We start from the raw sequence: 11,783 nt of genomic DNA, 5'->3' as shown, positions 1-11,783 counted from the left end.
GGGGCGAGAGGAGAGCTAGGATAAAACCGTGGTTTTGCCTATGGAATGCGAAACACATGAAGATCTCGGAGAAGATCTTGGCACTTGATATTCTAGTTTTACTTGGAGATTATGAGCCAACGCATCGGCATCATGTCCGCTAGATAGTGTTATGTGCACGATTGACGGTATCGGGTCCCCTCTTATATTTAGGATCTTGATTGCGAGTTCTTGCTTAGGCATACCTTCAAATACCCTTGACACCCTCCTACCCCCACGCCGCGCCCCCTCCCAAAAATAACAAATAAAAATTGGAAGCACCAAGGACGTTGCCGGTGACTTTGGATCATCATCATATTATAGAGAAAATTATCTATAAATTTCTAAACAGCAGAAGGATGACCTTTAATTTTATATTTCATCCTGGGATCCACCACAACTTCCTGTTCTTAATCTGCTTAGAGCAGATGAAATATGAACATCAGCTTTTCGTGATTCTACTAAGATGTGTAATCACTTTGTAGTTAGTAAACGTTATCAGTACTTTTTAATGCTAATTATTGCCCTTTTTATGGTTATTGCTACTTTGTTGTTAATTAGGTGTTACATGCGTGTTAGTAATATTTAACACTATTGCCTTCCATATACTATTACTCGCTTGTTCTTTGACAACTTAACTATTCTGGCTAAATCTAAATAAAGTTAACCTAGCTAGTATATGCCTTGATTGTTGTTGTCAATGGTTGACAAGCTTCTTGACCGTAGACAAATCTCGCATTAGTTTTTCTCCTCATCAGTAGCTTGACTTATTGATGATCTTTTCGAATTAGAATGCTTTTCAACCAATCTTTATGGATTTTTTTACATCGAATCCTACTCATTTGTCTTCTGCTCCTTGCACCTTTTCGGTTTGAGATCAAGCCCATACCTTTCACAGTCTCATTTTAAATCAGGAATGTCAACAGATGTTGTTCGTTGCCTCATCATGTCATCAAGCATGCAAAACTAGGCATTGAGATTCTTCTGATTTTGGATTTTCTGTCTGTCTTGTTCTACTATAATTTGTTCTACTATTATTTCTTTTAACTGTAGAATCTCTTTGTATGCTTCTGCCTTTATAGTCTCTGTATTAATGATAACTATAACATCTGCTTTCTTGTAGTGGTTGCATCCTGTCTGAACAATAGTGAAGTTCACATTTACAGACTTTCAGAAGACAGGTGGGAGCAAGCGCATATTCTCCAAAAGGTCATTATTGCAGTACTTCATCCTTAAAGAGTAAGTGACTTTGAATTCAAATGACTGAAATAGGGGGACGACAATATACTAAATAGTATTTATGTGAGCACAGAAATAAAAGTTATAAACTATATTTACCCAAAGATAAGCAAAATTGCATTTGTGTTATCTGATTTCTTGTCTTCAGCATGGTAATTCTCCTGCCATGTTTGTTTTTCTCCAAAACTAAAGAAATAGGACCAGAAGACACTCTATTTTAGTTTTCCCACTTTCCTATTGCTTGTCTTTTCTATTGTTCTTTTCTCTCTCCAGTTTATCATATTGATGACTTCTTCTCCACAATGTCAAATGTCATTTCCAAACAGTGATTTGATGACCACATATGACCAGAAAGCTGGAGTTCTAACTTAAGCTCCACATTGTCTTCTTTCCCCTTGGATGTCAAGGAAATGAACTCGTGAATGATGATGTACCTTTGAAATCTGATGTTGCTTGTTTTATCTTGCTAACAAAGCTTATCGGAACCGCCTTGTGTTCTGCCTCCCTTCTACATATTTTCGAGTATCGAATGCATTTTTTTTGTTCTTATGTAGATATGTATGGAATCATGAAGGATCAGAGTGGGTACCTACCTTAGTTATGCTCAGGCTAAACCGAGCTGTGGTTTGCCTTCAATGGAGCCCAAAAGGTATGCAGAATCATTGAGTTTGAATACAGGACGATGTTGAATGTTGCCTGTCAAAGACTTCTTAGAGTATAGAGTATTTACATTGTATTGAAGAAGAATAAAATTATGTTGCAATTGCTAGAAGAATTTGGTTCGAGTCAATTGTTCTTAAAATGGCACTTGGTGTTAGACTCCGGGGAGCCATTTATAAATGTGAAGTACCAATAAGTTTCTGCATGAATTATAATTCCTCTAATGGGTTTATTCTTCATCTTTCATAATATAGTTAAAAAAAAAAATGTATATAGTTTTATCTTACTTGTTCTGATCTCGCAGTTTAGCTGGCTGTAGTTCTTTTTATCTCTATAAGTAAAGAGAAATTCACAATGAGGCTTCAAGGGTGGCAACCTATATAGAAAAAGAGCTGAAAGCCAAAAGAAAGCTCATTTACCAGACGAGTGAGTTAGTTATGATCTCTGAATGTACTTCAAATTCAACCTCTCCCTATGTTTCCAACTCCGCAAATGTCCTTCTAATCCTCTCTCCCCTCCTCCTTTCCTCCTCCTTCACATGTTAGAGATATTTTCACTATGGACTGCTAATTTATTCTGCTTGATTTCCTCTTGTCAAATGGACTGGGTATGATGAGTTAATAAATACTCTCATTGTTTTCTTCTTTTTCCTTGCAGAAAACAAATTTGATGTTGGAACAAGATGGTATTAGCTTCTATTTTCGGGTTTTTCCTCTTCATTGTTTTTTTATTTTATTTTTCAGTCTTATGTTGCGTTGGACATGTATTCTTCTGATGTGCTTTTTAGTAAGTCATCACTGACTGATTAAGGATTTATGGGCGATATGTTTTCCAAACTTGGGGGACAAGTTGGTTGTGTTCACTGCATTTGAACTCATTCTTTTATGATGAAAGCTTTTAAATTTGGGTATGAGCATTGGCCAAGCATTGTCTGCTTGAAGTTGACCTAGGTCATTTTTGAGTATGCAATACTCATGGATGAGCCTTATGTAGTTGTGGAAGCACATATAAATGGAAAAATGCAGAAATTCACGGTACAAGACTTTGATGAGCAACAAATAGTATTCTGGCAGGGTTGATGCTGTTGTACTGCTCATTTCTTCGGTGCAGTTTGTAGTGCAAACTCCAATGGAGACTTTGAAGCAGTGCTATTGCTACATATATGAATCAAATATCCCTCTTGCAGTTACTCCAAGAGTTTAGCATTATGGAAATGAAGACTGGATTAGAAATTAACTAGTTATTGACGCCCTCTATAACTTTGTAAAGAAATGAGATGGTTACATATCAAAAAGACAGGAGATTAGTACACTTAGTTTCTGCTTTTGGTAGCTCTTCGAAGGCGTTATTGATGTATGTTCTATGTTCTTTGTAGGTGGGTCGAAACTCATTAGGAAAAGACACAATTCATCAGTGACAAGTGTTGCTTGGCATCCTACCATATGAGTATGTCCTCTTTCTCACATTTTTGTGGTGTTGGACACTTGCAACAAAGCTTTGTATCTTTTTACTGGCTGCATTCGTGAATGCCTTTGTTATTTATGGTCATGCCTTCGCTTACAATTTATTTGGGTTACTAATAGTCACTCTGTCTGTTTGAGCGAGAGTTCATGAATTTTTAGGCGTACTATGATCTTATTCTCCATATACCTGCATTTGAAAGCCGTTAGGAATGGTAACCGTTTCAGCGGGAAATAGTTAAAAATGCGCGGTGCGTGCTAGAGAAATAGACATAAAGACAGTAAAATTGAAATGGTTCACTAGTTAGATTTGTTATTCCCCGATGAGGATTTTGTATGACACGATATAAGTCCGAGAATAGACTTTGTGATTGGAACGGAAAAAGAGTTGATGAGCTTTCGCCGGTCATTGATTTAGGCATTTTCTTAAGTTAATTCATGTAGTCAAATGCTATTTGAAAAGAGTTTGAGATAGGATTTGAGACTCAAAGCGAGACAAGGGGATAAAAGATGTATGTGACTCTTCTCCTTTCCTTTTTAATATTTAGGGCTGGCACTCCTTTGATATAAATTATCTATTTATCTTTAGGTCTTGGAATCAAAGTCCACATTTGGCTACTCTCAAATTGATTGAGTTCTTCTTGCAAAGCGAAGATCCAACCATCATCATCTAAAGCTTCCTGGATATTTTTGGGCTCAATTTGAGACAAAAATCCATATTTGCGAATTGATCAATGCGAGGAACTAAGGCAACATGTCCATCTTCATTTCGGAACTGTTCCCATCTTTAGTCCAATGCCACTTGAGTAAGAGTTCCATAGAATGGCTAGCATTAAAACCATTCCTTTTCTAGGACGTTATTCGACAAGAGTAGGCGTAGAAGCAACTGTTATAGAACTAGTAGGATTGCTGGCTTCCGCAAAGTCTGCTTCTACATAGTCTACATTTCCAAAAGCAGTTTCTCCTGATTCTGCATCTACAAAGAATTTGCTTCTACAACAACATGATCTTCGGCAGGGATTAGATTTCTCAAGGAATCATCAATGGCGACAAGAATATACTCTTCAAGCGTTTTGGTTCTTTCGTTGGTTCTTTCGTTGTATAAACTATATGCTTTAGGTAAAATAGTATCGTCAAACCTTCCATAGCAAGCACAAATAAGTGCATGAATGTAAGCAACATCAGGCTTCCTACCTTATGTCCCAAGTGTTCTTATCGAGGCACCTACATCCTCAGGCCCATAATGCTTAGGGATTTTGCTTTCCGTTGACAAGATATGGGCCATCTCTTGCAAGGTCCTATTTTTCCTCTCCAGTATCATTTTGTTGCGAAGTCTTATTTTTCCTCTCCACAGTATCATTTTGTTGCGAAGTGTAACCGTGTAAAGAGCAAAAAAATTGTGCGAAATGCCCTACCATCACAAAACGATTCAAACGATTCAAAGTGACGATGGCTTCTAATGCACGAAATGCTAAAGCCCATTCTCCTTTTGGACTTTTTAGTAAGTTTAGGAAATGCATGCAAAGCACCATTGTTATGAGCTAGGAAAAAAGAGCCCAAGTAAATCTAAAATAAATCTAAACCTGCTTTTTCTTATGCAACAGTCTCAAAATGGAAATATTAACCTTGTTATAAAATAATGGGAAAATTTCAAATAAGGACCTACAGTGCCATCATTTTCTCAAAAGAAAATCTGAAGTGAAATTTGTCTCAAATAAAGATTCAAAGTACCTTCATTTTCTCAAAAGAGGACCTAGAGTAGAGTCTGTCTCAAATAAAGACCCAGAGTGATCATTTAGTCTCAAAGAAGGATTTCATTTGCCAGCCGGTGAATAAATACATCTCTGATGCATATTCAGGTAGCCTGATCAGGGATATTTTTGTCAATTTTTTTTTAAAAAATTTTTAGTTGTCTCTTTTTGTTTTTTGTTTTTTTTGTAAGGGTAAGAGATATATTAGCTATTGCAAACCGCAAAACAACTTGTACAGCAAGGGGGCCCCGGCACTAGCTTGCACTAAGAGAGAAAGTCGCAATGAGTGGAGGGGTGCCAGGGGAGGGGGGAGAGAAAAAAGTTGCGAGAAGGATACAGAGTAAGGGGAACACAAGCAGCGGAGAGCACACAAACAACAACGGCTTGCACAAGGAGAGAACTACAAAAGCGGGGACGACACAAAGGACCCAAGAGCCTCGGCTAGGCGGGGACGACGGAAGGAGGAAGCCAAGGCACCCCTTTAGCCACAAGGGAGTGCACAGCGGAAGTCAAAAGAAGCCCGGCAACGAAGAATCAAATCGACAACCTCAATTAAATAAGGAAGGGTGAAGGCCCCACTCAATTGAAGTCTCCTATTAGCGGGAGTATCCCAGGGATCTTGTAGAAAGTAGAAGCCTTGTCTTTGATAGCTTTACGGAGGTGCTCTTTTAGCGCTGGGAAAAATAACCTTTGATTGCGAAATAGAATGTTATTCCTCTCTTTCCAAATAAGATAACATAAGGCCCCAAAGGCAAAGCGAGCCAGGGAATGGTGAAAGGTAGCATCCGATAGGTGATCAATAACCCATTGGAGATTTTCCTTCGCAACTTGATTATGCCAAGGTAGGTTACAATTGGCTGCCCAAAGGAGGCAAGGATGCCAGTAATAGGGCAATCAAAGAAAAGGTGGTCCACTTGAATCCGGCATAGCTAAGCAAAATGCACAAGAAGCATTCGGTATTCTGATATTATTATTATTTTTTTGGGTCAATGGTGGCACTTCATCATCTTCTTCGTCCCATGTTCGTCTTCTTCTCAAGAACATTGGACTTGGGAAGAGCAGTGAGCACTAGCTGTTGGTGAGGATCGGCGAGGGTATGCCCATCGTCGGCGGTGCGAGGGCCACCAAGCCCTCGTCGGCCGTGGGTGAGGGCTTGTAGGCCAACCCTCGCCAAATTTGGCGAGGGTGGCCTCGGTTGTGGCTAGCAAGGGTCGTCAAGCCCTCGCTAGCTGTGGGTGAGGGCTTGCAAGCCCTCGTCGACCCTTATCAATGGCCGGTGAGGTGGGCGAGCCCTCGCCCAAGGCCAACGAGGGGTGACCTCGCTGATGGTTGTGAGGGGCGACCTCCCCCACCTCCACCCGCTACTCCATCAACAACCTTGTCTTCTGCTAGGACTACGACTAGGATGCCCGCGTCGCTTTCTTCATCCCTTCCTCCCACCACCGCTCCTAGATCGACGACTTCTTTGGCTACCCCCTTTGCCCTCGAGGACTTTCATGTAGGGCCTCGATTTGGATGGCCCCCCTCCCCCATGGCCAGCGAGGCTCGATGGCCCTTGCTCGGCCGTCAATGATGGGCGTGGAGCTCTCGCTCGACACCCATCCCCAGCCCTTACCAATGGCCGGTGCTTGCTGGCCTTTTCCCAAATCCGATGTTCTTGATATAAGCAAGAAGAAGTGAACATGGGACGAAGAAGACGATGAATAGGGCAACCAAAAATGAAAAAAAAAAAAAGGACGAAAATACCATAATTAGGCCATCGGAATATACATTGAAGATACATCTATTCACTGGCGGGCAAGTGAGATCCTTCTTTGAGATTAAATAACTACTTTAGGTCATTCTTTGAAACAAACTTCACTTCATGTCCTCTTTTGAGAAAATGATGGTATTTTGGATTTTTATTTGAGACAAATTTCACTTGGTCCTCTTTTGAGAAAATGATGGCACTTTGGGTCCTTATTTGAAATTTTCCCTAAAATAATTAAACTTGCTAAAGATTAAAAAAAGTTACACGTGTCATTTTCCAAAATCTAATTGTATAATTAACTTTTAAACTAGTAATGTACAAAATAAAACCCCTCCATTGGCTTTCTATTTACTATTTTAGGACGATGGAGGTGTCCCACTATATTTTTCATGGAATTAACATCCTAGCTGGCGCGAAGATTCTATAAATTGCTTACTCAGTAATCTGTAAAATTATTTCATTCATTTATATTGAGCTGTGGTTGCTTCTCTTTACATAGTTAAATAAACATCATATGTATAAAGTAAAGACTAGTAAAGTCATTGTTTAGGCTTAAATCTTTTAGTATAAATCCAAAGATTTGGTTGTTGTGCACCAAGTCATTGTCAGACATTGTCAATAAAAAGAATGAATAAAGAAAGACTTATATCTCAATGGGGGTGTTAACTTAATTTATAAAAAAGATATGCTCGTGATTCATCCTCGTCAACACGCATGAAAATATATGGAAGAAAAAGACCAACCCCATCATCATCTTGATCTCTCACTTATCAAACAAACAGGAATCATTATTCATTTGCTTGTCCTACTTTACAATTCCGTGTCAACGTCAAAGGTCAACGTCAAAACATGAGAAAACATCAGTAAATATCAGTAAATATACTCGGCCAGGTCTACCAAGTTGGGCCGACCGAGAGAAAAGTCTCGGAAGCTACGATTCCAAACTCAAAACGGAGGAGATTTCTCCACGTAGTCCCCCTTCTCCCCCTCCCTCACTGTTTAATTGTTCATTGCGGTTGTGGAAAAAGTTCAATACATAAATTTGTGTGCTCTTTATTGAGCAATTCATATCTATCACCGTCAAGATTAATAATTAGTCAAATTTTAGGTCATGACTATGTGATTAATGGTGATAGACATTAATTGTATACTGAAGGGGAAAAGCCACAAAAAATCAAACCCCTATAAACCTCCATTGGCAAACACCTACTTGATCACAAATGATTAAAAAATATTATGTCTCTTGTGATAAAAGGACCTGAATTGTCACATGACTCATTAATCAATGAAATTTCAGAAGTCAAATTAGCAGAGACATTTCCTTTACCTATAGACGTGCAAAATTTGATACTCTTCGGAGCATGTTAGAAAAGTACTTTGACCTATCAATGGGTCTTCCAAAAATCAATACTCTATTTTCAAGCAGTCCGAAAAAAAAATGAAAAGAGAAAAAGAGGACAAAATATGGGCAGCTCGGAGTCGCAATGAATCGAAATTAATAGGGATTGGACAAAAATGGAGCTGGTGGATCATCAAAAGATCATATGAGCGGCCTTTTTGGTCAAAGAATATATAAATCTAAAGTACACTTGTTAATGTATATGTTAGGAAAATAGTTACCCATATCATGCAATGTGGCCACCAACCGTGGGCTGTCGACAAATATAATGTTTGTGACCCTTTTCTGATCAATTTATCGACCCATCGCTGACTTAAGACTTAGAATTATATAGATATTTCATGTGCGTGAATGTGGTTTCCGTGGAATTGATTGATGAAGTCAATCTACTAAGTCAATTCAGAAATCCCCTTTTGATCCTTCGGTCTTCCTAAACTAACGGGCGGGGCCATCTTCGTCTACTTCACCGGCTGTTACCCACCTCAAATAGCTTCCATCTTACAGCTTCATTATAAAGAACAAGCCATCTTTGTTTACTTCACCCATTCAGAAACAAGCACTCACTTCAAGTCCTTCACTCTCGGACTTTCCAATCCAGTGCATCAGCATCAGCATCAGCATCGTCCTCCACTCCCCCAACACCATATTTTTTTTTTCCTCAGGTCCTGCCTTCTTTTCTCTTCAGGTTTTGTTCTCTATCTCCTGCCTTCTTGCTTCTGTTCTTCAATGTTCTTCGTGTGTACCATATTCATCTAAAATCTGCGGTTTAACAGTGCTGCTTCCATAGAATTTTCTTTTTTTCTAGTTCTGTCGTTTTGACATTTCGGTAATTTTCAATGAGCTGATCTAGATCTGTTTCTTTGCTAGTTTATGTGCACTTTGGGGGATATGTGAATTAGCGTTGACTCGGGTCTGCTAGTTTTTTAGAAGCACTTGTTGTAAAACTAGTAGGATTGCCAGCTTCTGTAGAGTCGGCTTCTGCATAGCCTGCATTTCCAAAACCAGTTTCTCTAGATTCTGCTTCTCTATAACTTGCTTCTACATCAACGTAATCTTCAACAGGGATCAGCAAAGATGACAAGTATAGACTCTTCAAGCATTTTGGTTCTTTCACAGAATACCTTATATGCTTCCTTAGTATAAGAGTGTCCAAGAATATCTTTATCCGACTTAGAGTCAAACTTTCCCCACATAATCACTAGCAATCTTAAGGACAGAGCAAAGGAAAAGGGACTCAAGATCATGTCAACCAATTGAAGAAGAAAGTGAATATTATTGCAATTGTGGGCTTAAAAACCACGCTTCCACTTTGGATGCCCACTTCGAAGGTTCAACCTTTCATATCGACTTTCTGATTTTCCGATTTTCCCTCAAGCCATTCGATTTTCTCATTGCTAGTCAGTGATTTCTTTTGAAAAGTTATATTCTTTTGATTTTGTGGGTATCTTCTTATGTGTGTTGCAATTGAAATTTTTTATGTGGCAAGAAGAATTAGGGCTTTCATCATGACAAAACCTGCAAATAGCAATTCATAAGTTTCCGCATATTAGTTCCCAGGATTAGAGCAGTTCGTGTACAGCCAATGCGACCCATTTTTTGCATTTAGCCACAACAGTCCCTCTAGCACCGAAACATAATTTTTTCCCTCTAAGCTCTCGCCTTTTCTCGCGCCAGCAATCCCACATCGCCCACAAAGTGTGCAACCCAAGACTTTATGTTTGTCAAGTAGTTGCTGGGTCGGTACAGGTAGTTGCTGGGTCGGTACGGGTTGGGGATTGATCTCCACCCAATTCCACCTGTCTCGTAAGAGAAATTTCTATCTTTTCCTTAACATGCGATCGAGGTTTCGGGATAAATTTCTACCCCAACCTCCACCTTTTTAATTTGCTATTTGTTATTATTTTCCCTACCTCCCAACCAATCAAGGAGTCCATGGTGCTTCGCGCATATAATTCCTTTTCACAGCTTTCGCATGCAGGTATCACTCAAATAGACAGTGTGAGTAACCCAAATAAATTGTAAACGGAAGGCATGACCATAAATAACAAGGGCATTCATGGGTGCAGCTAGTAAGAAGATCCAAAGCTTTGTTGCTAGTGTCCAACACCACGAAAATGTGAGAACGAGGACATACTCACATTGTTAGGATGCCAAGCCACACTAGTTATCGATGAATTGTGTCTTTTGTCTTTTCCCGATGAGTTTACTCACCCACCTACAACAGAACATACATTAATAACTACTCCTGAAAAGCTACCAAAATTAGAAACTAAGTGGACTAATCTTCAGTCTTTTTGATATGTAACCATCTCGTTTCATTACAAAGTTATAAAGCATATCAGTAACTAGTTAATTTCTAATCTGGGTCTTCATTGCCATAATGCTATACTGTTGGAGTAACTGCAAGAGGGATATTTGATTCATATATGTAGCAACAGCATTGCTTCGAAGTCTCCATTGGAGTTTGCACTCCAAACTCTACTGAAGAAATGAGCAGCACAACAGCATCAATCCTACCAGAATACTATTTGTTCTTCTTCATTGTCCTCTATCGTGAACTTCTGCATTTTGCCATTTATATGTGCTTCCACAACTACATAAGGCTCATCCATGAGTATCGCATACTCAGAAATGACCTACGCCAACTTCAAGCAGACAATGCTTGGCCAATGTCCATACCTGAATTTAAAAGCTTTCACCATAAAAGAATGGGTTCAAATGTAGTGAACACAACCAACTTGTCCCCCAAGTTTGGAAAACTTATCACCCATAAATCCTTGATCAGTCAGTCATGACTTACTAAAAAGCACATCAGAAGAATACATGTCCAACCCAACATAAGATTGTGAAAAATAAAATGAAAAAAATGAAGGGGAAAAACCCAGAAATAGAAGCTAATACCAATTGTTTTCTTGCTCATAGTAGCATATGCACACTGTCTTAGCCCCACTTCCATCAGCAAATTTGTTTTTGCAGGAAAAAGAAGAAAACAACGAGAGTATTTATTAGCTCATCATAGTCAGTCCATTTGACAAGAGGAAATCAAGTAGAATAAATTAGCAGTCAATAGTGAAAATATCTCTAACACGTGAAGGAGGAGGAAATGAAGAGGAAAGAGAGGATTAGAAGGATCATTACAAAGTTGGAAGCATAGGGAGAGGTCAAATTTGAAGTAAAATGAGAGATCATAACTAACTCACTAGTCTAGCAAATGAGCTTTCTTTTGGCTTTCAGCTATTTTTATATATAAGTCGGAACCCTTGAAATCTCATTGTGAATTTCTCTTTACTTATAGAGTAAAAAAGAATCACAATCAGCTAAACAACATAGATGTTTAATATTGTTGATGTAATTTATTTTAAGATTTTCTCTATATAAAAAAATTATAATTAATATTTAGGATTAATTATATATTATAATTATGATTAGTCGATTCGGAACTCTTAGAATCAAGAATCAATCAATACAGTCGTAGTCCAGGAATTTTAGGATCAATAATCGATCCA

The 11,783-nt window shown here is 38.7% G+C and overlaps 1 long non-coding RNA gene across 1 annotated transcript; it reads left to right on the top strand.

Moving 5' to 3' along the window:
• Positions 1–1,113: 1,113 nt before the first annotated feature.
• LOC104424731 lies at positions 1,114–2,866 on the top strand. The gene is made up of 3 exons (XR_721522.3): positions 1,114–1,257; positions 1,812–1,906; positions 2,575–2,866. It is a non-coding gene; the product is annotated as an uncharacterized LOC104424731 (long non-coding RNA).
• Positions 2,867–11,783: the final 8,917 nt, after the last annotated feature.

The sequence above is a fragment of the Eucalyptus grandis genome, chromosome 11 (assembly GCF_016545825.1).
Source record: "Eucalyptus grandis isolate ANBG69807.140 chromosome 11, ASM1654582v1, whole genome shotgun sequence".
In the NCBI taxonomy this organism is placed as follows: domain Eukaryota; kingdom Viridiplantae; phylum Streptophyta; class Magnoliopsida; order Myrtales; family Myrtaceae; genus Eucalyptus; species Eucalyptus grandis.
This window is presented reverse-complemented; position numbering and strand designations above follow the sequence as displayed.